The sequence below is a fragment of the Pinus tabuliformis genome, chromosome 4_2 (assembly GCF_031772625.1).
Source record: "Pinus tabuliformis cultivar Carrire ecotype Pingquan chromosome 4_2, CPIR1, whole genome shotgun sequence".
NCBI classification, from domain to species: domain Eukaryota; kingdom Viridiplantae; phylum Streptophyta; class Pinopsida; order Pinales; family Pinaceae; genus Pinus; species Pinus tabuliformis.
In genome coordinates, this window is record NC_142304.1 from 191248865 (window position 1) to 191275440 (window position 26576).

The 26576-nt window shown below is 37.9% G+C and overlaps 2 pseudogenes; both read left to right on the forward strand.

The window, feature by feature from the left end:
* The first annotated feature begins 1034 nt into the window (after positions 1 to 1034).
* Positions 1035 to 2639, forward strand: LOC149168790 (protein transport protein SEC23 A pseudogene; annotated as a pseudogene).
* An 8403-nt stretch (positions 2640 to 11042) lies between these two features.
* On the forward strand, positions 11043 to 12646 carry LOC149168791 (protein transport protein SEC23 A pseudogene; annotated as a pseudogene).
* The last annotated feature ends 13930 nt before the right edge of the window (positions 12647 to 26576 follow it).

The window sequence follows — 26576 nt, forward strand, 5'->3', positions numbered from 1 at the left end:
TGGAGCTAGTTTCTATCATCATATCCATCTACAATAGAGATGTCAACACCAAGAACCTACGAAATAAAGTTAGAATCCATTTTCATGTTATTTTTGTATAAAACCCACTATGCAGTAATGCTACATGATTTAATTCAATTTTCCTATACATTTGATTTAGCACCGTGAATTCTAATGTAATTGTAGGTGCAAGCTCAGATTGATTGTACATGATTTATTTATTTGTATTTTTTAACTACACATATGAATGATGAAAATAATTTAAAAATTTAATAAATTAACATTTAATACATCAATTTGTTTTGAAGTTTGGGCACCCACCATAGTAGGCCACATGAAATGGAAGTTATGAATTTGGTTGCAGGGTTTTTTTTTTTAGAATACTAAAGAAAATAGAACTTTTTTTATGACATTGTCTGAAAAATGATCATGATAGTGTTCTCTACATTTTTTAGCTAATATATTTTATCACTTCCATATTTAATGTGTTTGTTGGTATTGATATTTACGTTTTGATCTTTTTATTTTGTCAATATAGCAGGTATAAGATCTTTGTTTGTTCTGTTTTCCACCAATTGTCATTAGGTCTTCTATTAGTCAAAGTAACAAGCCCTGCATGAACACCTGCATGTGTTTAAAATATCGAACTCCTATCTATCCTTGCATGATGGTGTTACTTTTAAATATTTTGGTTAACTTTTTTTGCAAAATCATTGCAATGCAAAATGACATTATTTTAGGAAAATCGATTTGTGCATCTCTGTATTTTCCCCTAGTACAATCAATGTATTATTCAATAATTGTTTTTCATGCAACATTTCCGTTCTCTTATAAATCGTGTTTTATCATTTCCATTTCTAGTCATCTCTGTCATTAGCTCTTGGAAATATTTTTCTCGTATTTTTAATAGTGTTAATGGTGCTCTATATTCCATTTATATTGTTGTTTCAGTTTGTACAATTCTAAGGATATCTATGTAACTACATCCTTGTTGGATTATTCATTTCTTGTGCTTTGTATCTAACCCTCATGTAATGAAGCAAAAGAAGTCAAGTGTCATTCCAATTATTGGATTTAGTTCATTGGATTCTCCTGGAATGGAGATAACACCAGGTCCGCAAACAATGGAACACAATCCATATCATTTCCATACTTATCGAGCATATGCTAATCTATATTGTAGCATTTTCCAATTCTAAGGAGAGTGGAAATATGTGATATGTGAGAAGATAAATAGAATTGAAAGTGAATATCGAACAACAAGCAGAGATGACCTTTGAAACTGGCGAGAGCTCTTACGAACTGTTGTGTATTATGTTGAAACTGACATGCGACGTCCTAGGTTCCTCCATATCTCTAACTCAAGAATGTCAGTGCCAATTATAATTGTTCTCAATGAATTCTTGGATGAGCCTCATCTATAGGATTTACAGAGTTATCTTCATGTCTTTTGTTGGTTCCCTTCCACCAACTACAAGGATTGGAATTGTTACATATGGTCGCATAGTGGCTGTAGATGATTTTTTATAAACTAGATTATCATCTGCATACATCCTTCCAGGTAGTAAATATCCATCATAAGATTCTTTGAAAACAATGATATATGGAACCAATTCTTATCTTTCCCCTCTTCATGCATCGCATAATGTTTCACACACTATTTTCTTTGCCTTCAGAACATATAAAGGATAACACCCATAGGTAGCAAGAGATCGATGCCTTGGCACAACTATTGATCTTTCCCTCTTACTTATTTAGGGGCCTTAGTAGAGATGCCTTGATGCATAGTAAAAATATCTGGAGGAAGTGATCAAATTACGGTTTGTGTAGGGGGACTTAATACATTTGGGCCTACAGTTGTTCATTAGTAATTAAGTCATCCAAACTATGCTTACATGGAAAATAAGGCCATGAAATGGATGGATAATATGGGCCATGAAGCTAATCATCACGACACTGTTGGGGATATCTTATGTGTTGGGACATGTCTTGTTAGAATTTCAATTTTCCAGCCTCTTGCAAAATCTTTAGGTGGTGTGATAATTCTTCATGATGAATTTGGAGAGGCATTTGGAGTTAAATTATTTATTCATGATAACTTTGGAGAGGAACTTGGAGTTAATGTGCAAAGGGCTATGAAACGAGTTGTCAGGTCTCAGGGCATATTTGAAATTCATTGTTCTGATGGAATTTATTTTATTCAAGTCATAGGACAAGGTGAAGAGGCTCACTTGGATGCTCACGAGACGTTCAAAAATGATAATTCAATATCTATTTAGATTCTTAGTGTGGAAGAAACTCTCATATTTGTTGTCTCCATGGAACAAAAGAGGGACAACAAGGAAAAACATGCCTTTTTTTAGTTTGTAGCTCATTATACAAATGATAATCAGCCAAATATTTTAAGGGTTATCAAAGTCATATTACTAACTATAGATAAAAGTATTGAAGGTGAGGTTGCAATTTTTCTTATTGCCAAAAGGGTTGTTTTACAAGGAAACAATCCATCTGATGAAAAAAATATGTGTCTTTTGATTAATGAAAGGATTAAATATAATACTTCAAATTTTGGAACACATGTGCCTAAATTAAAACTTCAATGCTTTTCAAAAGAGCTCTCTTTACTTCCTCAATGTTGAGTAGGTAATCATTTCTGCAGGTAGAAATGATCCCTCTAGTCCTATGGGAGGATCTAGAAACATCAAAAGACAATTACATGTAATATTTCCTAATACATACTAGAAAATACAAAGGAGGATAGATCTTCTACCTCCGTCTGATGCTAATATCCTTGATGTAAACCTTGATTATTTTGATTCTAAGCTCACAATATCCTCTTTGTTGTTGTAGATGAGTGCCTACAAGAAATATCAAGTGGAGACAACAAACCTATGCAGAGCATAACACTTTATAATACAAATTATGTAATAGATCAAGGATTATTACAATAAATGGACAATAATTGAAACATTTATGGAAAGAAAGCATATATTGTATTACGAATAGATGAAAAGGGATCATTACAACCAATGAAGCCTTGTTGTTGGAAGCCTCCTTCAAGTGAGATTCCAAGTCCAAGACTTAGCCTTCAAATACCTCTTTCCTTTGCAAATGGGAAAGAATTGGGCATAATTCAACTATTAGGATGGCAACCAACCATTAGTGGATAGTGGGAATTTCATTTATCAGAAAGGAGAGGGAGTTGAGGATCCATGAAAGGATGGAGGAATTCCACATCTCAAGGGAGAGATCCATGGAAGTAGGATCTAGGGCCAAGAATGCTACAGGTCGCATTCCAATATTCATCTACCTAAAACCAGGCCTTCGTTCTTGATCCTTCTTGTGAGGGAAGCTTCTCCTCCATTTTGGGATAAACTGCCTTAAGAGGATCAACACAAATTTTCTTCTAAAATTCGCACTGCCAGCATGAGGCATGTATAATGCGACAAGTTATCACCACAGGTGACTAGTTATGAAAAATGCATTGGCCTTGGAAACAAGGGTTTTTGACAACTTCTTCAGAAACATTCCAAGGCAAGATTTCTTCCTTTTCTTTACAGATATTATTTTTTTCACCACAAGCATGTTTCATGGTGAATACATTGTTCACGATAACTTTTATCACTTTGAGACACTTGCAACATTGATGACAAAAAGGGTGACACTTCAGTATACGAGACTGGGAGTGTGACAAAATAATTGATAACAGATGCCCCCTAAAGCATGCAGTCAGAACGAGAAGTGATGGATGAAGTTCTTTACAAGAAAAGGCAAGGACTTGGAGAACCACCATCAGGAGACCTGTAAATCAAACATAATACAATAAATCTGACATATTTGATGTAAGCATGCCTAAAAGGTAGGCATCTAACAATAAACGGATCCACAACATGCACGCAACCATCTAGATAAAAGGATCATGTTTACAATCATGAATACTTAATAAATCCATGCAACCTAGATTTATTGAACGAAACCCATGGTATTCACCTTTGTCCTGATTGAACCAAAGTAATAATCTCACCATCTGAATAAATGTGTCAGAGTTAAAAATGGTAGAAGCCACCTAATTACTAGTCAATGATATAAATCATTAACATGAATGATAGAAACTACCAATGATGATGATGTCTATCAAGGTACAACAACACAATCCTCAAGCATGAACAATGAAGCTGAATTCAAACACTTGCAGAATCATTCGATCGAAGTGCAATGACATGAACCTATCATTGAATTCAAAGAACCTACCATTGAACCATGCAAGCTCTAAAGTACTGAAAGTGAGCTCCTAGATCATCATCCCATATAATGAGTTGGAGTTAATAGGAAGTGATCTGTCGAAGGGGGGCATAATGTTTCCCACATCAATGACACGAAAATAGGATTTTTCAAAGTTCAAAAGAGTGATTGAGGATTGATGCAGAAAAATTCAAACATGATATAAGTGGTTTGAATTTTGCAGGCGGGACTTCTCTTGAACATATCAATGACACGACTTTGGAATTTGAAAGCATTTGACTTTAAATAGGTTTAGAGTTCATGGTGATAATAGAATATAATTAAATGAGAGGAAAATGGATTTCCTAAACCTGGTAATCCAAGTGACAAAGTGAGGATGCCCCAAACCTGACACGAGATAAAAATAAGTGTCATGTTCAAGAGTGATATATTTTCTTTTAGACAAAATACATGATATATGTTCCTTTCCATTTCCTCCCACTATTTCTAGCAAGTGCCTCTTTATTTTTAATCTCAAGCTTGAATAGGATACCATATCTTTGTCTTATAATTTCATACTTATGATGAATCCATACTAGTATTTATAACGAGCCTTAGGAAGGAGTAGATTTGTCTTGTGATGGTGAAAAGTCCTTTGTCATTTTAGGTTTATGAGTCCAAGGAAGGGTAACTCTATATATTTTTCATGTTTAGAGAGTTTTAAAAAAAGCCAAACAGAAAACACCAAATGTCCCTTTTCCTAGATAGTCTCTTAGGTCCGAAAAGGTAGAAAATATTACTCAAAAGAACCTCTTAGCCATGCTCGACTAAGGTATTCCATTTTCGTAGCTAATTTATCTCAGTCTAGAAAAGGGTTAAACTTATACTGAGTAGATGTCTTTTCATATTGTTTAACAAGTTTGAAAAGACAACTTCTCAACAATATTGTCATATTTTTGTAGTGTGAAAAGAGATGAAAGAGGACTCCACCTAGAGGAACGATTGGTATAAAATGATAGCAACTGGTTTTAGTCATAATGGAACTACTCAAAATATGTAAAGGTCAAGAGGCTGGCTCATTAGACCACTCATCGCAGATGTTCCTTAGGAAAGGGTAAAACAACCAAGTGAAAGCATATGATTATCCAAGGAGATGGTGACGATGGAATGAAAACACCAAGGCTCTTCTAACAAAAATAGGCTGATAAAAATGGAATTTGTGAGAGGTAAAGAGGGAATGGTTTCATTTTTACACAAGCTTGAAAGTTGGGAACCTATGCTTGAGGATACTTGAAGATGGTTTCATTTTTTACAAGCTTGAAATGTGAGAAAACACTATGCTTGGATTTGGTTTCATTTTTACACAATCTTGAAACAAAGACAAACTATGCTTGAGATTAGTTTCATTTTTACATAAGCTTAAAACAAAGAAAAACTATGCTTGACATTGGTTTCATTTTTACACAAGCTTGAAACAAAAAAAAAATATGCTTGAGATAAGTTTGCATGTCCCCAACATAATGACTCAATTCGAGGTACATTCCCCCGGTCTTCATTTCATTCAACTAAGTAGACTATTGGTTACTAACAGGTGGATGGAATGAAGGTTCATTTACTAGATTAAATGAAGAATCGTTTGGGAATTTACGAGATCTAATCAAAGACTTGAATTGGAAGGGTATTTGTTTCATTTTTTAATGAGCTTGACACATGAAAAGAACCATGATCATGACATCTTGTTTCATTTTTTAACGAGCCTAACACAAGTAAAGGAACTCTACTCTAAGAACATTGATTCATTTTTTAATGAGCTTGACACAAGGCAAAGATGATCCGAAAAACCTTGATTATGTACCATAACAGGCCATGGATTCCAAGAGGTTCTGATTAGATGGGAGAAAAAATCTCTGCAAGGGATTCATGTAAAGGGATGTAATGGAAGGATCAGGCTCCAATTCCCCTAGTACATGACGCACTATATCACTGACTAGATCATCAATAGACATGGGCATGTAATAGGTGGCCACATAATTAACTTGTGGCAGGGGTGATACCACTTGCATACAAGGAACATTTAGGGAAGATGGTTGATTGGGAGTAAAATTGGGACTAAGGAATGAAAGTTGATCTATGGTGACAATTATTCCTTCATGCGGGAAACATATCACATGAAAGAGATAAGAGACAAGAGCTCTGGATCATAGCAAAAATTGAAGCCAGAATTTCACATTGGAGCTATAGATGGTTGTCCAGAGCAGGTAGGTTGACTCTTATTAAATCAGTCTTGTTAGCCATCCCAGTTTACTAGGCTGCCCTAACTTGGATTCCTAAAGGTGTAATGGAGAAAATCAGAAGAATTTGTTGCAGATTTTTATGGGCAGGCTCTAAGGAATCCTCCGGTTTACCATGGGTGGCATGGGACAAAGTGGCCAGACCAAAAGAGTGGGGAGGTTGGGGGATTAAAAGGCTCCCTGAGTTCAGCACTTCGTTAGCAACAAAGTCAGGTTGGAGGCTTATAACTATAGAAAACCTGTGGACAAGGGTGGTTAAAAGGAAGTATATAGATCCAATGCCTTTGGAAGATTGGATTCGGAGTCAGAATAAGAAGGCAAAAAACTCTTCTGTAATTTGGAAGGCCACGGTGGATGCATTCTCAGTGATTGAGCAAGGGTTAGCATGGAAAGTGGGAGATGGCAGACAAATCAGGATTGGCAGAGACCCTTGGGTTGGGTGTAATGAAGCTTATGCCTTATCGCCAGGGCTTCTTCGACATCTTGAGTCCAAAGGTATCACCTCAATAAATCAGGTGGAAAGAGTTGGGCAGTCTACTATTTGGGGACAGACTTGGAAGGACGATGAAGAGTTAGGGCTAAATGCTAGATGGAAGAATGAATGGACAGGCTTCATCAAAGAACTAAAACGATCCAATGTTAGGATAAGAGAGGAACCTGACAGGTTAATGTGGGCTCACAGCAAATGTGGGGGGTATTCTCCAAAAGAGGGATATTCTTTTCTATTGGGAAAGATAGGATGGGGAGTTCCGGAATGGTGGTCCAAAGATTTATGGAAACTCAAAAGCCCTGCCAAATCCAAGCTCTTTCTCTGGTGTATTTTAAAAAGGAAGGCTCCAACATGGGAAACTCTACAATCTAGGTTTTTAGCTGGTCCAGGGCGATGTCCTTTGTGCAAATCTGATGAGGAAACTACAAATCATCTTTTCACCACCTGTTCTTTGTCGAGGAAGATATGGGAGGAGGTCACTGGTTTTCTCAAGGTAAATGCACAGTGGGGAAATGATCCGCTGGGCGATACTTGGAGGAAATGGTGGCAAACTTATTCGGAAGGGAATATGAGGAACTTGCCTATTATCTTCTGCTGGGGTGTGTGGCTTGCGAGAAATAAGAGACTGTTCCAAGATCAAAACACACCGACTTCTGTTATTGCCTCTAATATCACAGCCATTTATTCTGCTCTGCCTCCTCCTGAGGAAAAAAAATCCAGAACAAACCAAAATAACATCATTATACAGGAGGATATCACTTGTGGTTTCTTTGATGGAGCCTCACAAAACAATAGGGCTGGTGCAGGCATGTGCATACATATCAATTCAGAACATACTCTAAAAGCCTCGGTTGGGTTGGGTACAGGAACAAATAATTTTGCAGAACTTTCTTCCTTACGCCTCCTATTATGCTGGCTACAACACAAAATGACAAGATTATATCTTGGGTAAGGAGATAATTATTAATGTTTGATCGTAAAAGCTTTGTGGTTTGTTTGGACACAAAGAAAGCTATAGAGTATGTACTAGTTAAATTTAGTGACATACCTACAACAACTCCATTTGGTGATAAACCCCAAGTGTTAAGTTCCAATTTTACAACATATTACTTCCAACAACCACCAATTTATGCTTTATTAACTATCTTGGACACTTAGGGACATTAACAATGAGATTGACAATTACATCTTGATCCAAATATTGCATTTGTAATATATTTACTCATATATCCTCCAAAGCACTGTGTGACTAGATTTATATTTACATGACAACTTGTTGATTTATCTTGAAAAACCACATGTTATAAGAAACAAGAAAGACAAAATTATTTGTAAGCAGTGTTAATAAAGGTTAGTAGGTCACTTGGATGTCCACAAGACACTAGGTGTATTGTAGAATTCGTTGTGTTTATTTCACTCCACTCCTACACCAACTTATAGAAATATATAAGGGATGTGTTACCTATGCCACAACAAACAAACTAGTAAGAATAAATGGTCCATTCCCATTGGTTTGCAATTAAATTTAGTTGCTTTATTTTTAACAAAGTTCTATACCATTTAGATTCCTAGTGACCCAAAGAGGAAATATCATAAAAATCCCGCAAAAGCACAAGCTCAAGGCCAACAAATAACACCATGATATTTCATAACTTTGTAAACATGTTTTGTTCGTTGGGAACTTCGATCATAACTTCCTATGAAGGATTCAGGGACAAATTTGGTCAAAATAAGCCCAAATTTTGCCAGACTTAGTGGGGTTTTTAGTACAGGTTATAGAGTAGCAAAAAATTGTATGTTTTCAGGTGAAATTGATTAAAAAAAACCAAGTGAATGAGTTCATCTTAACACAGCTTACTTTGGGTAGTAATGTAAATTCTCATTGCTAAGATTAGGAAATATATAGATAAATAGAGCATGAGATATTATGGAAAATAGTTCTCAATATTTGAATCTTGTGCCTTCTCCCAAAACTCTCATCCCTTCATATGAGAGGTGTGCCACCCATCCTTCATTTTCTTCCCCTCTTGCAAATAGATGCTCACCTCAATTGAGCCCCAAAAACAAAAATAACGTTAACAAACATTTTCCATCATAAGGGTATCAGTTCACCAATGCCCTTACCGCATTCATCATTGTCACCATCATCATCATGAACAACAACATTACCTTCATCATCAACGTTATCAATATCAACATTAGATGGCAAAAATGCACTAGGAAGCCCATATCAACATATCCTCAATGGATATACAGAGGCTAGTACTACCACCACTTCTCTGCATGGATCACCTTCCCTAACATCACTAGTGTCCTAATGCTCTACAAGCAGAACAACAACATAACCAATAGTGTGGTGTAATTTATTACACCACCTGGTCCTCTAGTTTTCATCTCCCCTCGTGGTCCTTTTTTGCTCCATTGAGTCCCATTCCCACTACACCATAACCTAGTTGGACTGCCCACTTCTCAGAAATTCCATTCCCACCCCTGACCCCTCTTGGAATTTCCTTTCCCACATTGTCACTACCAACAGTTCATTCAAACTGAAAGTTTGAGCCACAATTGGATATTGTTGACAATCTAGACAAAGCAAGCTTGGTTGCAGTGTCATCGTACATTTTTTTCTCTGAACATAAGATATGTTTGTTGTAGCGAATCCAATTAATTTTGGTTCAAGATTGTTTGCAAAATTTTGTGTAGTTTCATAGTGATGTTGTATTTTTCCCATTCCATTTATACCTGTCAAGATCCAGGATTATGCATGATATTTCTTCATATGGAGCCCTTGTTTAAATTCTTGATTTTTTTAGGATTTGAACATCTATATATTTTTGGGACTCAAGTACAACATTCACTACCAACTATAAGAGTGCATAATGAAGCTCCATGCAAAAACAAAAGTAAAAGAGAAATTAATTCTAATTTTATATATAAATAAGTAACAGTGCGTCACATCTAATAAAAGGGTAGAATAGAGTATATAAGCCTCCCCAAAGAGTAAAGGTGGAGCTAGTTTCTATCATCATATCCATCTACAATAGAGATGTCAACACCAAGAACCTACGAAATAAAGTTAGAATCCATTTTCATGTTATTTTTGTATAAAACCCACTATGCAGTAATGCTACATGATTTAATTCCATTTTCCTATAAATTTGATTTAGCATCGTGAATTCTAATGTAATTGTAGGTGCAAGCTCAGATTGATTGTACACGATTTATTTATTTGTATTTTTTAACTACACATATGAATGATGAAAATAATTTAACAATTTAATAAATTAACATTTAATACATCAATTTGTTTTGAAGTTTGGGCACCCACCATAGTAGGCCACATGAAATGGAAGTTATGAATTTGGTTGCAGGGTTTTTTTTTTAGAATACTAAAGAAAATAGAACTTTTTTTATGACATCGTCTGAAAAATGATCATGATAGTGTTCTCTACATTTTTTAGCTAATATATTTTATCACTTCCATATTTAATGTGTTTGTTGGTATTGATATTTATGTTTTGATCTTTTTATTTTGTCAATATAGCAGGTATAAGATCTTTGCTTGTTCTGTTTTCCACCAATTGTCATTAGGTCTTCTATTAGTCAAAGTAGCAAGCCCTGCATGACCACCTGCATGTGTTTAAAATATCGAACTCCTATCTATCCTTGCATGATGGTGTTACTTTTAAATATTTTGGTTAACTTTTTTTGCAAAATCATTGCAATGCAAAATGACATTATTTTAGGAAAATCGATTTGTGCATCTCTGTATTTTCCCCTATTACAATCAATGTATTATTCAATAATTGTTTTTCATGCAACATTTCCGTTCTCTTATAAATCGTGTTTTATCATTTCCATTTCTAGTCATCTCTGTCATTAGCTCTTGGAAATATTTTTCTCATATTTTTAATAGTGTTAATGGTGCTCTATATTCCATTTATATTGTTGTTTCAGTTTGTACAATTCTAAGGATATCTATGTAACTACATCCTTGTTAGATTATTCATTTCTTGTGCTTTGTATCTAACCCTCATGTAATGAAGCAAAAGAAGTCAAGTGTCATTCCAATTATTGGATTTAGTTCATTGGATTCTCCTGGAATGGAGATAACACCAGGTCCGCAAACAATGGAACACAATCCATATCATTTCCATACTTATCGAGCATATGCTAATCTATATTGTAGCATTTTCCAAATCTAAGGAGAGTGGAAATATGTGATATGTGAGAAGATAAATAGAATTGAAAGTGAATATCGAACAACAAGCAGAGATGACCTTTGAAACTGGCGAGAGCTCTTACGAACTGTTGTGTATTATGTTGAAACTGACATGCGACGTCCTAGGTTCCTCCAGATCTCTAACTCAAGAATGTCAGTGCCAATTATAATTGTTCTCAATGAATTCTTGGATGAGCCTCATCTATAGGATTTACAGAGTTATCTTCATGTCTTTTGTTGGTTCCCTTCCTCCAACTACAAGGATTGGAATTGTTACATATGGTCGCATAGTGGTTGTAGGTGATTTTTTATAAACTAGATTATCATCTGCATACATCCTTCCAGGAAGTAAATATCCATCATAAGATTCTTTGAAAACAATGATATATGGAACCAATGCTTATCTTGCCCCTCTTCATGCATCGCATAATGTTTCACACACTATTTTCTTTGCCTTCAGAACATATAAAGGATAACACCCATAGGTAGCAAGAGATCGATGCCTTGGCACAACTATTGATCTTTCCCTCTTACTTATTTAGGGGCCTTAGTAGAGATGCCTTGATGCATAGTAAAAATATCTGGAGGAAGTGATCAAATTACGGTTTGTGTAGGGGGACTTAATACATTTGGGCCTACAGTTGTTCATTAGTAATTAAGTCATCCAAACTATGCTTACATGGAAAATAAGGCCATGAAATGGATGGATAATATGGGCCATGAAGCTAATCATCACGACACTGTTGGGGATATCTTATGTGTTGGGACATGTCTTGTTAGAATTTCATTTTTCCAGCCTCTTGCAAAATCTTTAGGTGGTGTGATAATTCTTCATGATGAATTTGGAGAGGCATTTGGAGTTAAATTATTTATTCATGATAACTTTGGAGAGGAACTTGGAGTTAATGTGCAAAGGGCTATGAAACGAGTTGTCAGGTCTCAGGGCATATTTGAAATTCATTGTTCTGATGGAATTTATTTTATTCAAGTCATAGGACAAGGTGAAGAGGCTCACTTGGATGCTCACGAGACGTTCAAAAATGATAATTCAATATCTATTTAGATTCTTAGTGTGGAAGAAACTCTCATATTTGTTGTCTCCATGGAACAAAAGAGGGACAACAAGGAAAAACATGCCTTTTTTAGTTTGTAGCTCATTATACAAATGATACTCAGCCAAATATTTTAAGGGTTATCAAAGTCATATTACTAACTATAGATAAAAGTATTGAAGGTGAGGTTGCAATTTTTCTTATTTCCAAAAGGGTTGTTTTACAAGGAAACAATCCATCTGATGAAAAAAATATGTGTCTTTTGATTAATGAAAGGATTAAATATAATACTTCAAATTTTGGAACACATGTGCCTAAATTAAAACTTCAATGCTTTTCAAAAGAGCTCTCTTTACTTCCTCAATGTTGAGTAGGTAATCATTTCTGCAGGTAGAAATGATCCCTCTAGTCCTATGGGAGGATCTAGAAACATCAAAAGACAATTACATGTAATATTTCCTAATACATACTAGAAAATACAAAGGAGGATAGATCTTCTACCTCCGTCTGATGCTAATATCCTTGATGTAAACCTTGATTATTTTGATTCTAAGCTCACAATATCCTCTTTGTTGTTGTAGATGAGTGCCTACAAGAAATATCAAGTGGAGACAACAAACCTATGCAGAGCATAACACTTTATAATACAAATTATGTAATAGATCAAGGATTATTACAATAAATGGACAATAATTGAAACATTTATGGAAAGAAAACATATATTGTATTACGAATAGATGAAAAGGGATCATTACAACCAATGAAGCCTTGTTGTTGGAAGCCTCCTTCAAGTGAGATTCCAAGTCCAAGACTTAGCCTTCAAAGACCTCTTTCCTTTGCAAATGGGAAAGAATTGGGCATAATTCAACTATTAGGATGGCAACCAACCATTAGTGGATAGTGGGAATTTCATTTATCAGAAAGGAGAGGGAGTTGAGGATCCATGAAAGGATGGAGGAATTCCACATCTCAAGGGAGAGATCCATGGAAGTAGGATCTAGGGCCAAGAATGCTACAGGTCGCATTCCAATATTCATCTACCTAAAACCAGGCCTTCGTTCTTGATCCTTCTTGTGCGGGAAGCTTCTCCTCCATTTTGGGATAAACTGCCTTAAGAGGATCAACACAAATTTTCTTCTAAAATTCGCACTGCCAGCATGAGGCATGTATAATGCGACAAGTTATCACCACAGGTGACTAGTTATGAAAAATGCATTGGCCTTGGAAACAAGGGTTTTTGACAACTTCTTCAGAAACATTCCAAGGCAAGATTTCTTCCTTTTCTTTACAGATATTATTTTTTTCACCACAAGCATGTTTCATGGTGAATACATTGTTCACGATGACTTTTATCACTTTGAGACACTTGCAACATTGATGACAAAAAGTGTGACACTTCAGTATACGAGACTGGGAGTGTGACAAAATAATTGATAACAGATGCCCCCTAAAGCATGCAGTCAGAACGAGAAGTGATGGATGAAGTTCTTTACAAGAAAAGGCAAGGACTTGGAGAACCACCATCAGGAGACCTGTAAATCAAACATAATACAATAAATCTGACATATTTGATGTAAGCATGCCTAAAAGGTAGGCATCTAACAATAAACGGATCCACAACATGCACGCAACCATATAGATAAAAGGATCATGTTTACAATCATGAATACTTAATAAATCCATGCAACCTAGATTTATCGAACGAAACCCATGGTATTCACCTTTGTCCTGATTGAACCAAAGTAATAATCTCACCATGTGAATAAATGTGTCAGAGTTAAAAATGGTAGAAGCCACCTAATTACTAGTCAATGATATAAATCATTAACATGAATGATAGAAACTACCAATGATGATGATGTCTATCAAGGTACAACAACACAATCCTCAAGCATGAACAATGAAGCTGAATTCAAACACTTGCAGAATCATTCGATCGAAGTGCAATGACATGAACCTATCATTGAATTCAAAGAACCTACCATTGAACCATGCAAGCTCTAAAGTACTGAAAGTGAGCTCCTAGATCATCATCCCATATAATGAGTTGGAGTTAATAGGAAGTGATCTGTCGAAGGGGGGCATAATGTTTCCCACATCAATGACACGAAAATAGGATTTTTCAAAGTTCAAAAGAGTGATTGAGGATTGATGCAGAAAAATTCAAACATGATATAAGTGGTTTGAATTTTGCAGGTGGGACTTCTCTTGAACATATCAATGACACGACTTTGGAATTTGAAAGCATTTGACTTTAAATAGGTTCAGAGTTCATGGTGATAATAGAATATAATTAAATGAGAGGAAAATGGATTTCCTAAACCTGGTAAGCCAAGTGACAAAGTGAGGATGCCCCAAACCTGACACGAGATAAAAATAAGTGTCATGTTCAAGAGTGATATATTTTCTTTTAGACAAAATACATGATATATGTTCCTTTCCATTTCCTCCCACTATTTCTAGCAAGTGCCTCTTTATTTTTAATCTCAAGCTTGAATAGGATACCATATCTTTGTCTTATAATTTCATACTTATGATGAATCCATACTAGTATTTATAACGAGCCTTAGGAAGGAGTAGATTTGTCTTGTGATGGTGACAAGTCCTTTGTCATTTTAGGTTTATGAGTCCAAGGAAGGGTAACTCTATATATTTTTCATGTTTAGAGAGTTTTAAAAAAAGCCAAACAGAAAACACCAAATGTCCCTTTTCCTATATAGTCTCTTAGGTCCGAAAAGGTAGAAAATATTACTCAAAAGAACCTCTTAGCCATGCTCGACTAAGGTATTCCATTTTCGTAGCTAATTTATCTCAGTCTGGAAAAGGGTTAAACTTATACTGAGTAGATGTCTTTTCATATTGTTTAACAAGTTTGAAAAGACAACTTCTCAACAATATTGTCATATTTTTGCAGTGTGAAAAGAGATGAAAGAGGACTCCACCTAGAGGAACGATTGGTATAAAATGATAGCAACTGGTTTTAGTCATAATGGAACTACTCAAAATATGTAAAGGTCAAGAGGCTGGCTCATTAGACCACTCATCGCAGATGTTCCTTAGGAAAGGGTAAAACAACCAAGTGAAAGCATATGATTATCCAAGGAGATGGTGACGATGGAATGAAAACACCAAGGCTCATCTAACAAAAATAGGCTGATAAAAATGGAATTTGTGAGAGGTAAAGAGGGAATGGTTTCATTTTTACACAAGCTTGAAAGTTGGGAACCTATGCTTGAGGATACTTGAAGATGGTTTCATTTTTTACAAGCTTGAAATGTGAGAAAACACTATGCTTGGATTTGGTTTCATTTTTACAGAATCTTGAAACAAAGACAAACTATGCTTGAGATTAGTTTCATTTTTACACAAGCTTAAAACAAAGAAAAACTATGCTTGACATTGGTTTCATTTTTACACAAGCTTGAAACAAAGAAAAAATATGCTTGAGATAAGTTTGCATGTCCCCAACATAATGACTCAATTCGAGGTACATTCCCCCGGCCTTCATTTCATTCAACTAAGTAGACTATTGGTTACTAACAGGTGGATGGAATGAAGCTTCATTTACGAGATTAAGTGAAGAATCGTTTGGGAATTTACGAGATCTAATCAAAGACTTGAATTGGAAGGGTATTTGTTTCATTTTTTAATGAGCTTGACACATGAAAAGAACCATGATCATGACATCTTGTTTCATTTTTTAACGAGCCTAACACAAGTAAAGGAACTCTACTCTAAGAACATTGATTCATTTTTTAATGAGCTTGACACAAGGCAAAGATGATCCGAAAAACCTTGATTATGTACCATAAGAGGCCATGGATTCCAAGAGGTTCTGATCAGATGGGAGAAAAAATCTCTGCAAGGGATTCATGTAAAGGGATGTAATGGAAGGATCAGGCTCCAATTCCCCTAGTACATGACGCACCATATCACTGACTAGATCATCAATAGACATGGGCATGTAATAGGTGGCCACATAATTAACTTGTGGCAGGGGTGATACCACTTGCATACAAGGAACATTTAGGGAAGATGGTTGATTGGGAGTAAAATTGGGAATAAGGAATGAAAGTTGATCTATGGTGACAATTATTCCTTCATGCGGGAAACATATCACATGAAAGAGATAAGAGACAAGAGCTCCCATGAAATAAAAATAGTCATGGCCAAGGAGTAAATTAAAATCCAAAGGGCCTTGGACAACCATCAAATCAATATAGACGATTTTTCCTCCCAAAGTAATAGGCTACTTATGAAGGATCCCTAAAAGTTGACTGGTTCCTCTGTTAAAAGCCAAAAAATTCTAGGTAATAGGCATAAGATGTGGAGAACCTAAAGCTTTCCATGTATTTTTGAGGATAGAATACTAACCGATGCACCTTCATCTATGATTGTGCTAGGTACAGGTATATTGAAAGCATGTACTATGATTTAGAAGGGCACATAAGAAGGAAGAAGATATCCTATTAGTCGACTCCAATAAAAGGAAATGACCATACTACTTGGAGGCGGTGTCATGGGAATGGGAGAATTTCCCCCTTATGTTAAGGGAATATGAGGATCACCCTCGAGTACCATGGGAACGAGAGGATTTCCCCCCAATTCATTGGAATCTGAATAAATAAGAAGAACCTAAGTGGTATGAAGTTCACTCTCTATGGGAAAGGCATGATCAAATGAAGGTTGAATCAGGTCAACCATTTTCTCAACCAATGGTTGGTCGGGAATGGATTCATGGGATTCACTTTCAAAGAGAGTGGGATTGACTAGAGATGAATTCTGATTAATCACCTAATCAACTAGCGGAGGGTTAAGGGAATGCTTTCGATAACCAGTTGGAAGACGAGGTTGAGAAGTTGTAAGGCTGTCCAACACTTTCGAGGCTTCATCCATATAAGGAAAAAGGTGAATATGATGATTCCCTTCACATAAACTAAAAGGAAATTTGACTTTACCCTTTTTCCCATGGACCTTACTATCACTAGTTGATGGTTTATCACCAATGTGATCTCCTGAAGTTTATGAAAAAGCATGGTGTGAGCCTATGGACCATACTTCTAATACCTTGGGAATACTAGGACAATCTCTAAGAAGGTGGTCACCCTTACATAACTGACAAGGGAACCTCACTTTGTGGGGCTGATTAGAAGGTTTCTCCACATCAGTTGCATCTATAACAATGGTTGCCCAGTTTCTGCCTTGCTTATTTTTCTTCTAATTCTTTGTCCTCTTCTTCTTCTTATCTCCCTGGTTACTAGAATCAATACTTTCACCAAGCGAAGAGGGAGAGATGGATTAACAAAACAATAGCTGAAGAAGGCAAAGGGTCAACTTTAGGATCAACATGAGGTTGATGTTGTTCTGGTGGAGGAGACATTGGCTGAGAAGCAGTTTGGATATTCGGAGCCATAGGGGTTGAAAACAACCAAACTGGAAGACCAATGGTAAATCTGGGAAGGGATAACATTTCCATATAAGTAGCACCAAGATTCCCAAAAGAAGGAAAAGAACCAGGATTCTCAATAGAGGGGTTTCCTTGATTAGTAGACTTGGGAACAGTTACTATTAGTCTCAACCTAAGATATACTAAGGAGTTGTTCGAAGGGGAGGATATTGTTCTGCGGTTGACCTGAATTAAACAAGAACACAAAAAATTAAAGATATAATCATAAACATAGAGATGTAGTAGAAAAACACTTGATTTTCATTAATAGAAAAATACTAAACTATGCTTACGAATAGAATGGAAATAAGATAGCTCGGGTGATGGTAACTTATCTCTGAGAAGAGATGTGGTAGCTACATGCCTCTGAACTATGTTATAATAAGGATCGAGGGCCTATCTATTATTGAAAAATATGATAAAACCCTAAACAATCGAAACCCTAACCCTAGCAGATGTAACACTAAGTGTTTGTGGGCCCCGTTGGGGTTAGCTGCACAACCAACTTTCTAGGGTCGTAACTTGGTCTTATTATCTCCATTTGGCGTGTACGATGCCTTGTTTTAAAGTTCTCTCTAAGTACTAAATATTTTTTTGCAAGCCATCGCCCATTTTCTTGGGCCTCCAACAGACCTCAAAAAAATGTCGTTTAGGGGGTGAAAACTGCTCCAGAAGTTCAGGACCCGAAAAACTACTTAAAATAGAAAAACGATGAAATAAACAAGGAAACATATGAAACTGACTGGAGGGTATAGGTGGATTATTTCGGTGGGCACAAATATCCTTTCGGAGCATTCCTGCCCCCTTATGAAGTAATGGTCCCCATTTCATGCAAAGCCTCCATGAGGTGAGGAATTTTTTTTTGAACCTCGTCCCTTGTGAACCACTTTCCCTGGTGAAGGCGTTGGCCTGCTTTGACAACTCGATATAGTTGTATCCTGTATTGGTGAGTTTTCTTGATCTATGTATCCATGATCTGTTCAGTTATGGCCCATACCATGCAGTCCAGGTTGAGCTCTGTTGGTGTGAGTTGTTCCACAATGTCAGATGTGTCCAACAATGGTGGAAAGTATGGCTGAAGGTAGTCTACATTGGAAACTAGGTGCAGACCAAGGAATGTGGGATGATAAGATCAAAGGTGTTTTCACATACAACCTTGGTGATGGTCTATGACCCATATCAGAGTGGGCGAAGCTTGCAGTGGGGTCCAACGAGGTGCTCCTTCTGCAAAGTGGCCTAATGTTTTTGCCCACCTAGAACTTCTGCGACAGTCGATGTTGACCATGGAGTAGGTGGAGGAGTATATAGGTCTTGCTTCTTTATGGTTGGTTTTGCAATGCCATAGGTAGTGTAGGATCTAATGTACTTCCCAACATCTTATCGAATTTTCAGCGAATAAAAATACTTCTGCAATACCACCATTGTTTTCTCTACTCTGAAATGCCCAGTGCCTTGACTATAGTGTGCCTCAGAAATAATCTTGGCATGCTCACCTAAAGGAACAAAAATGTGTCCTATGTGGCATAATGGTGCATCCTAAAGGTGAAAATTTGGAACTTTCTTTCCTTCCAGGAGTGTCTAGTATGTGCTACTCAATTCTAGATTGCTCTTGTAAAGATGCAGCCACCCTAAAGTCTTATGCACATAGGAGTCGAGGGTAGTGATAAGTGCCATGACACGTGGTTGGCTGAGGCAATCTATAACATTACTGGTGCTTCCCTTCTTATACTTAATGTTCAAATGGAACAGGTAGGTACACAATTTTTGATGGCAATCATTCTGCAACTTCCGTTGTGTTTGTATGAACTGCAGGGGTTGGTGTTCTATGTGGATGATCATTTCCTTCCCCAAAATGTAATGATGCCATTGACAGAAAGCCTGCACAATGGAATAAGTTTACTTTTCGTAAGTGGGATACTTTCGGATTGTGTATGAAGATGTCTCACTCTGGTAAGCCTGTAGATGCCCATGCTGAGTAAGAACAACACGAATAACATAGTCGGAGGCGTCTATCTCAATCTCAAATGGTTGTTGTAGGTCTAGTAATGTGAGCATTGGTGTAGAGAAGAGACGAGGCTTCAACTTGGAAAACACCTATTGTTGGGTTTAGAACCAAAAAAAAAATCCTTTCTCTCTACCCTTGGTGACTTTACTTAAAGGCCAAATGATATGAGAGTACGCCAACATGAATCTACGGTAGAAATTTGCAAGAGCCAAAAAGTTGCAGATCTCTGTTAGAGTGGTCGGGAATGGCCAATCCAAAATGACTTGTGTCCTAGCTGGGTCCACATGTACACCCTCGTCATCAGTGACGTACCCGAGATATTGAACCTGGGTCAAGCCAAAAGTGAATTTCTCTAAGTTAGCAGACAACTTGTGTTATCGCAGGGTTTGAAGGACCTGTTGAATATGGTGGAGGTGCTCTTCCCAACATTGTTTGAAGATCAAGATATCATATAAATACACCACCATGAATGCATTGGTGAAGGGTCTCAAGATGTCATCCATCAGTCTGATGAAGATTTCAAGGGAATTCATCAATACCAACGACATGACCGACCATTCAAAAAGGCCCTCCTTGGATTTGAAGGAATTCTAACACACATCGGAGGGTTCGATAGGTTCCTGGTGATAGCCTAACTTGAAGTCAATCTTGCTAAAATATTCCTCCCCTTGAACTAGTCCAGAAGGTCATCAATCCATGGGATTGGTTACCTATTCGAATTGTGATCATGTTTAGCGCCCGATAGCCAATCCAGAGTCTCCACGTCCCATCCTTCTTCTATACCAATATAATCGGGCTCCCACAAGGTGATGAGATTGGACTGGTGTGCCCTTTCTACAATAGCTCTTGAATCTGCTTCTTGATCTAATTGTTCTCTAGAATAGAGCGTCGATAGCTCAGTCCATTCGGTAGCAGTGCACCTGGGGTCATATCGATGGAGTGATTGACTTGACAATGAAGAGGTACCCCTATAGATGAGGCGAAAATATCCATGTACCCCTCCACAAACATGGCCATATGCTGCTGCTGAGCCCTATCTAGAAGTCGTGGCCACAACCTTCTTCTTGCCTTGAGGTCGAATCATAAGGAAGACAAATTTCCTAGTATGGGAAATGATCTTACTGCATTTCTTTGCAATGATCAAAGAGATGGTAGTAATCACGGCTACCTCTAGTATCATGTATAACTTATTGGCCAAAGTAATAATCCCAGAGTGATGTCTAAAATCATATACATCATGTCTCTTCCACAGGTATGGTTTTCCTAACAATACATCACAAACTTCAAGAGGAGCAACATCACACACTAACTCATCCATGAAGGGCTTGATGTTGTAGGGAAGGTGTCACTACTGGCTGATGCAAAGATCTCATCCTTGGGGAAGCCACTCGATGGTGTACGGATGTGGAGGTGTTATAGCCTTTAGGACCAACCGCTTCATGAAATCTTCTGAAATGAGGTTCTTTTAGCTCTTGCTATCAACAATGAACTACAACAGACGACCCTTCACCCAAATTTGTCAGTAGAAGAGGCGTTCCCCATCCCCTGGATCTTCAGGTTCAATCATCTGGATCTTGGTGGTGGTCACGGTGGCACTGGGCTCTGTATCAATGATCTGCTTCCCTTTTTCATTCCCCTTATTAGGTTTTGATTCAGAGTTGGAGCATGCATCCAATTCTGAGGCCTTCAACAAGGCCACTAGTGATTTCTTGGCCCAACACTCACTTATTTTTTAAGTGGAGATCTTACAGAGCTCACACCATTTTCCCATGTGCTTCTTTTTCTTCGTGGTGTTGTTCTTTTCTTGTGCCTTCATCGGGTTGTCCTAGGTAGCCCTACCTTGGCTCTGTCCTTTTCCCTATAGTTTGGGGGTGCATTTTACCTGCTTTGGATTCACAAATCCAAAGTCCCACTTCTTCTATTTAAACTTCTACTCAATCTTGATAACGTATCAGTACGCCATACCGAGCGAGGAAATGTCCAGGAACTCCATATCATCCTAGATGTACTTGTGTAGATAGTTGCAGTAATTGATTCCCAAATTCCAATTAATATCCTTCATACCCAGCTTCGTGCAAATGGTATGGAAATTATTTGTGAACTTCGACACATCTTGGTCCCTTCCCTGCCATAGCATGGTCCACTTTATGTATTTATCTTCATAGCACCTAACAGGGTAATATTGTCCCTTGATGGCATCTTAGAAAGAATCCCAAGTGGGTGCGACTGAAGAAAATGAGGCTTCAATGTCGTCTTTTTGTTCATAGTAGGTTTCCCACCAGTACTTGACATGTAGGGCAGATTTAAGAAGTGCAAAAGTAATATTTTCCTCATTGGAAAAGTAATGAAATGAAAAATATCCTTCCAACATATTTAACCATTTATCTACAGCGTCTACATCTATCAGGCCCTCAAATATCGGAATATCAAAGTTAAATTGTACCTTAAAAGGAGTGGTGCTTCTAGAGTGGCTACTAGAAGAAGATGTGTCACCTATGGGTCACTGTCGAAGGATCTAGGCAAATTTATCCATCATCGCATTCCTCTGTCACTCAAGGTCTTCCTTGAGAAAATTTTTGAAAGGATCTCCTATAGAAATTTTGAATAATTTAACACATATTCACAGAGATTATCCTGATTATACACTTATAAGTGGAACATGCATAATACATAACCTCCTCTACGTTGATCATCAATTTACAGAAGCAGAAACATTCATAGGCGCACATAGAAGCATCAATCACACATATCAACATAATATTTTCCCGGGGAAAGCATCTTGCTAAAAACCCCACACTATCTGTATATTATATTGATTGAATCATGTAACAATACATAGTACAATGCTTATCACAAGCAATCCAGTACCACCTCCACCTGTTACACATGATACAGCTCAGATTTGATCTCCAAATCTATTCCACTGCTTGCCTGCCTCTCCAGCTCAATACCTGCTCAAGAACTGATGAGAATGGCTTACCAAACTCGTATTTGACCTGTAAATAATCACTCACACTCTGTTGGACGTGAGCACAGGCTACAATTCTTGATATTGGCCAATTCATTGGCATACTCAATCCCTCTGATTGCGAAAATCATCATGCACAGCTATAGTCACAACTGATAGCAATCTGATCCTCTAACACCTGTCCCTGCTGAACTGAACATGCACTGACATGAAACTAAGTTAACTGATGTATTCTATAGTTGCATTATGAGTTAATAACTTATGAATTAGCTAATAACGAATTCACCCAACTCATCTCTAGTCTATTGATCAGTTAGACTAAATACAACTATTTTAACAAAGCTAAACTGAACACAACTCCATCAACTGCACCTCCAGTCCACTAAACTCAACTCACTTGAGTTCTAACTGAAGTCCTGCATGCAAATATTAGTCATCCCATAGGTAACCACGTATTTCCCTCTGGGATCTGCATGTACCACATCCGTAGCTCATCCTGAAGTGCTCCAAGAGAATAAGATCAAGTTTATAGTCCAAATATTATTATGAGACAATAATATTTGACTTTTCTATTTTTGACAGCCAGTCTAAAAATAGACTTTGATCACTCACACTGTGATCACTCACACTCTGATCACCCACACTGTGATCACTCATACTGTGATCATCCCTGCTGGGATAAAAAATAGAACTTGCGCCATAATTTGCCTGCGGGCCCACTTAGTGAAGGTGACTCTTTTCACTAAGCTCCATCATCTTGTTGCATTCTCAACAAGCATTTCTTGTTGCACACTTTTCAACACTCCCTCTCAACAAGAAAGGCTTCCTCTCAAACCCGATCTTGTAACTCTGGAATGTTCTCCATGCAACACATCTGGTTGGTCCACTTGCTCTGTCATCAAAGTATTTGACTGCTATTGCCTCTGTCGACTGAAGATTCTACATGTCTGTGCTCTTCAGTATCTCACTGCTCTAGCCTCTATCACTTTGATCTCTGACTGCATCCGTGCTACTGCTGGTTCTATCTCCCAGCATTGCATCTGCACTGCACCTCCCAACTGACCTCCCTGTTGGGCTAGAAAAATCCTCTGATGTTGAAGCTCTACCTGCTGATGACAAGTGCTTCCTCTCTGACATCTGTGCTACTGCAACATCTCCATGCATCTCGCACCATTGCACACCTCTCTGTGCCACCTAACACTGTGCAAAACACTTGTGCCTCTCGCATTATTGCAGCCTGCTAGCTATGCGCTGTCCTAGGATTCCCTGCATTGTCGTTCTCTCTGCCGCTCCATCCGCTTCTGTCTCTACCCAATCAGTCAGTTCCTTCTACTACACATTTGGGGCTCCTGTAGCAAGGTCTCATCCAAGAGGTTGGGTACCTCAAGGATCCTGCCCCTCCTCCTTGGGACAATCAATCCACATCACCCCACCTCCTACCTGGAGGTATGGCTACATGCGATCCCTCAGCCCACCTGGCTCGAAGTTTCCCGCTATTGGAGGTCTCTGGATGAGTAGATGTCTCCACTCGATCTCCTCTTAGCTTCCCCTATTGTGGCTCCTCCACAACCTCCTGAAGCTGCTGCACCAATCGCGGCTCCTCCACAATCGTCTGAGACTTCTTCTAGCTTTGCATGTTGAGAGGTAATATACGCTCCCTCTCAACCACCATGTCTCCATCAGTTGCCTCGCTGCTCAAGGCTTTGCATGCATCTTGAACCTCAAGAGCATACAGGTTCTTGACCCGTGAACCAATCCGCTTCACCTGTCTGGTGATGATGTGTCTAAGGAAAACCTTTCCCTTACTGAAGACTACATCATAGCCTCTGTCTTCCAGCATCGCGATCGACACCAAGTTTCTCTTCAGTCCTGGTACATACTTGACATCGGTCAAGGTAAGGCGAGCTCCATGCTCCCTCTCAAAAATAGTCGTGCCTACACCTGAGACACTATACTTCTCATCATTACCCATCCCTATGAGTATCTAGAGATCTTTCTCCTCCAAAGTACTGAACAAACTTTTGTCACTGGTCATGTGGAAAGAAGCTCCACTGTCAAGAAACCAACCACTTCCCATCATGGATGAAACCATGCATGCGAAGAGTGTGAAATCCAACTCAAACTGTGAAGCAACTGAGGCTGCCTCACCTTCAGATCCTTCCCCGGATCCCTTCTTGGACTTCTTCTTTGTGCAATTAGTAGCATAATGACCCAAATCATGACAAAGAAAGCATCTGACCTTAGCCTTGTCAACCTTCTTCCCATCATTGGAAGAACTGGATTCGGAAAGAGAAACCTTCCCCTTCCCCTTCTTCGCCTTACTCGCTAAGGCACAGTTCTCCTTATCCTGCATGGATGAGAACCGTCTCTGGTGCTCCGTCTAATCTCCTCCTGCATCAAATCCGACCATAGTCATTCCCAATTTGGTAGTTTCTCCCTTCCATTCACCGAGTCCTGGTAGCTATGCCAACTCTTAGGAAGGTCAAGGAGTCCTAGACTCACCATCCTCATCCCGACAGTCACCCGCACACTTCCCAGCTCATCCCGGCATTGGATGAACTTCGTGAGCTACTGGGGCATACTGTCTCCATTCTCACACTTAATGTTTCTGAGTTTTATCTCTTGCTTTGAAATTAAATTCGAATTCCACCAGCACAAAACTCAACCGCTTTCGATCTAGAATTCGTGAGAACAAAGTATTTCTTGTATAGAGATCGACTGTATGGGCATTCACCAGATATCTCACCTTCCAAAAGAACGATGAATCCAAAGGCTCCCTGGCCCGATTACAGACTCTGCCTGAAGAAATAAAATGTAAACACTTTTTGAATAATAGATCGGATGATCAATCCTCGCTTGATATCCTGTAAAAATCTCTTCTACAAATCAAGCTGCTCTGATACCATGTAGAAATTTTGAATAATTTAACACATATTCACAGAGATTATCCTGATTATACACTTATAAGCGGAACATGCATAATACATAACCTCCTCTACGTTGATCATCAATTTACAAAAGCATAAACATTCACAGACGCACATAGAAACATCAATCACACATATCAACACAGTATTTTCCCGGGGAAAGCATCTCGCTAAAACCCCCACATTATCTGTATATTATATTGATTGAATCATGTAACAATACATAGTACAATGCTTATCACAAGCAATCCAGTACCAACTCCACCTGTTACACACAATACAGCTCAGATCTGATCTCCAAATCTATTCCACTGCTTGCCTGCCTCTCCAACTCAATACCTGCTCAAGAACTGATGAGAATGGCTTACCAAACTCGTATTTGACCTACAAATAATCACTCACACTCTGTTGGACGTGAGCACAAGCTAAAATTCTTGATATTGGCCAATTCATTGGCATACTCAATCCCTCTAATTGTGCAAATCATCATGCACAACTATAGTTACAACTGATAGCAATCTGATCCTCTAACACCTGTCCCTGCTGAACTGAACATGCACTGACATGCAACTAAGTTAACTGATGTGTTCTATAGTTGCATTACGAGTTAATAACTTGTGAATTAATTAATAACTAATTCACCCAACTCATCTCTAGTCTATTGATCAGTTAGACTAAATACAACTAGTTTAACAAAGCTAAACTGAACACAACTCCATCAACTGCACCTCCAGTCCACTAAACTCAACTCACTTGAGTTCTAACTGAAGTCCTGCATGCAAATATTAGTCATCTCATAGGTAACCACGTATTTCCCTCTGGGATCTGCATGTACCACATTCGTAGCTCATCCTGAAGTTCTCCAAGAGAAAAAGATCAAGTTTATAGTCCAAATATTATTATGAGACAATAATATTTGACTTTTCTATTTTTGACAGCCAGTCTAAAAATAGA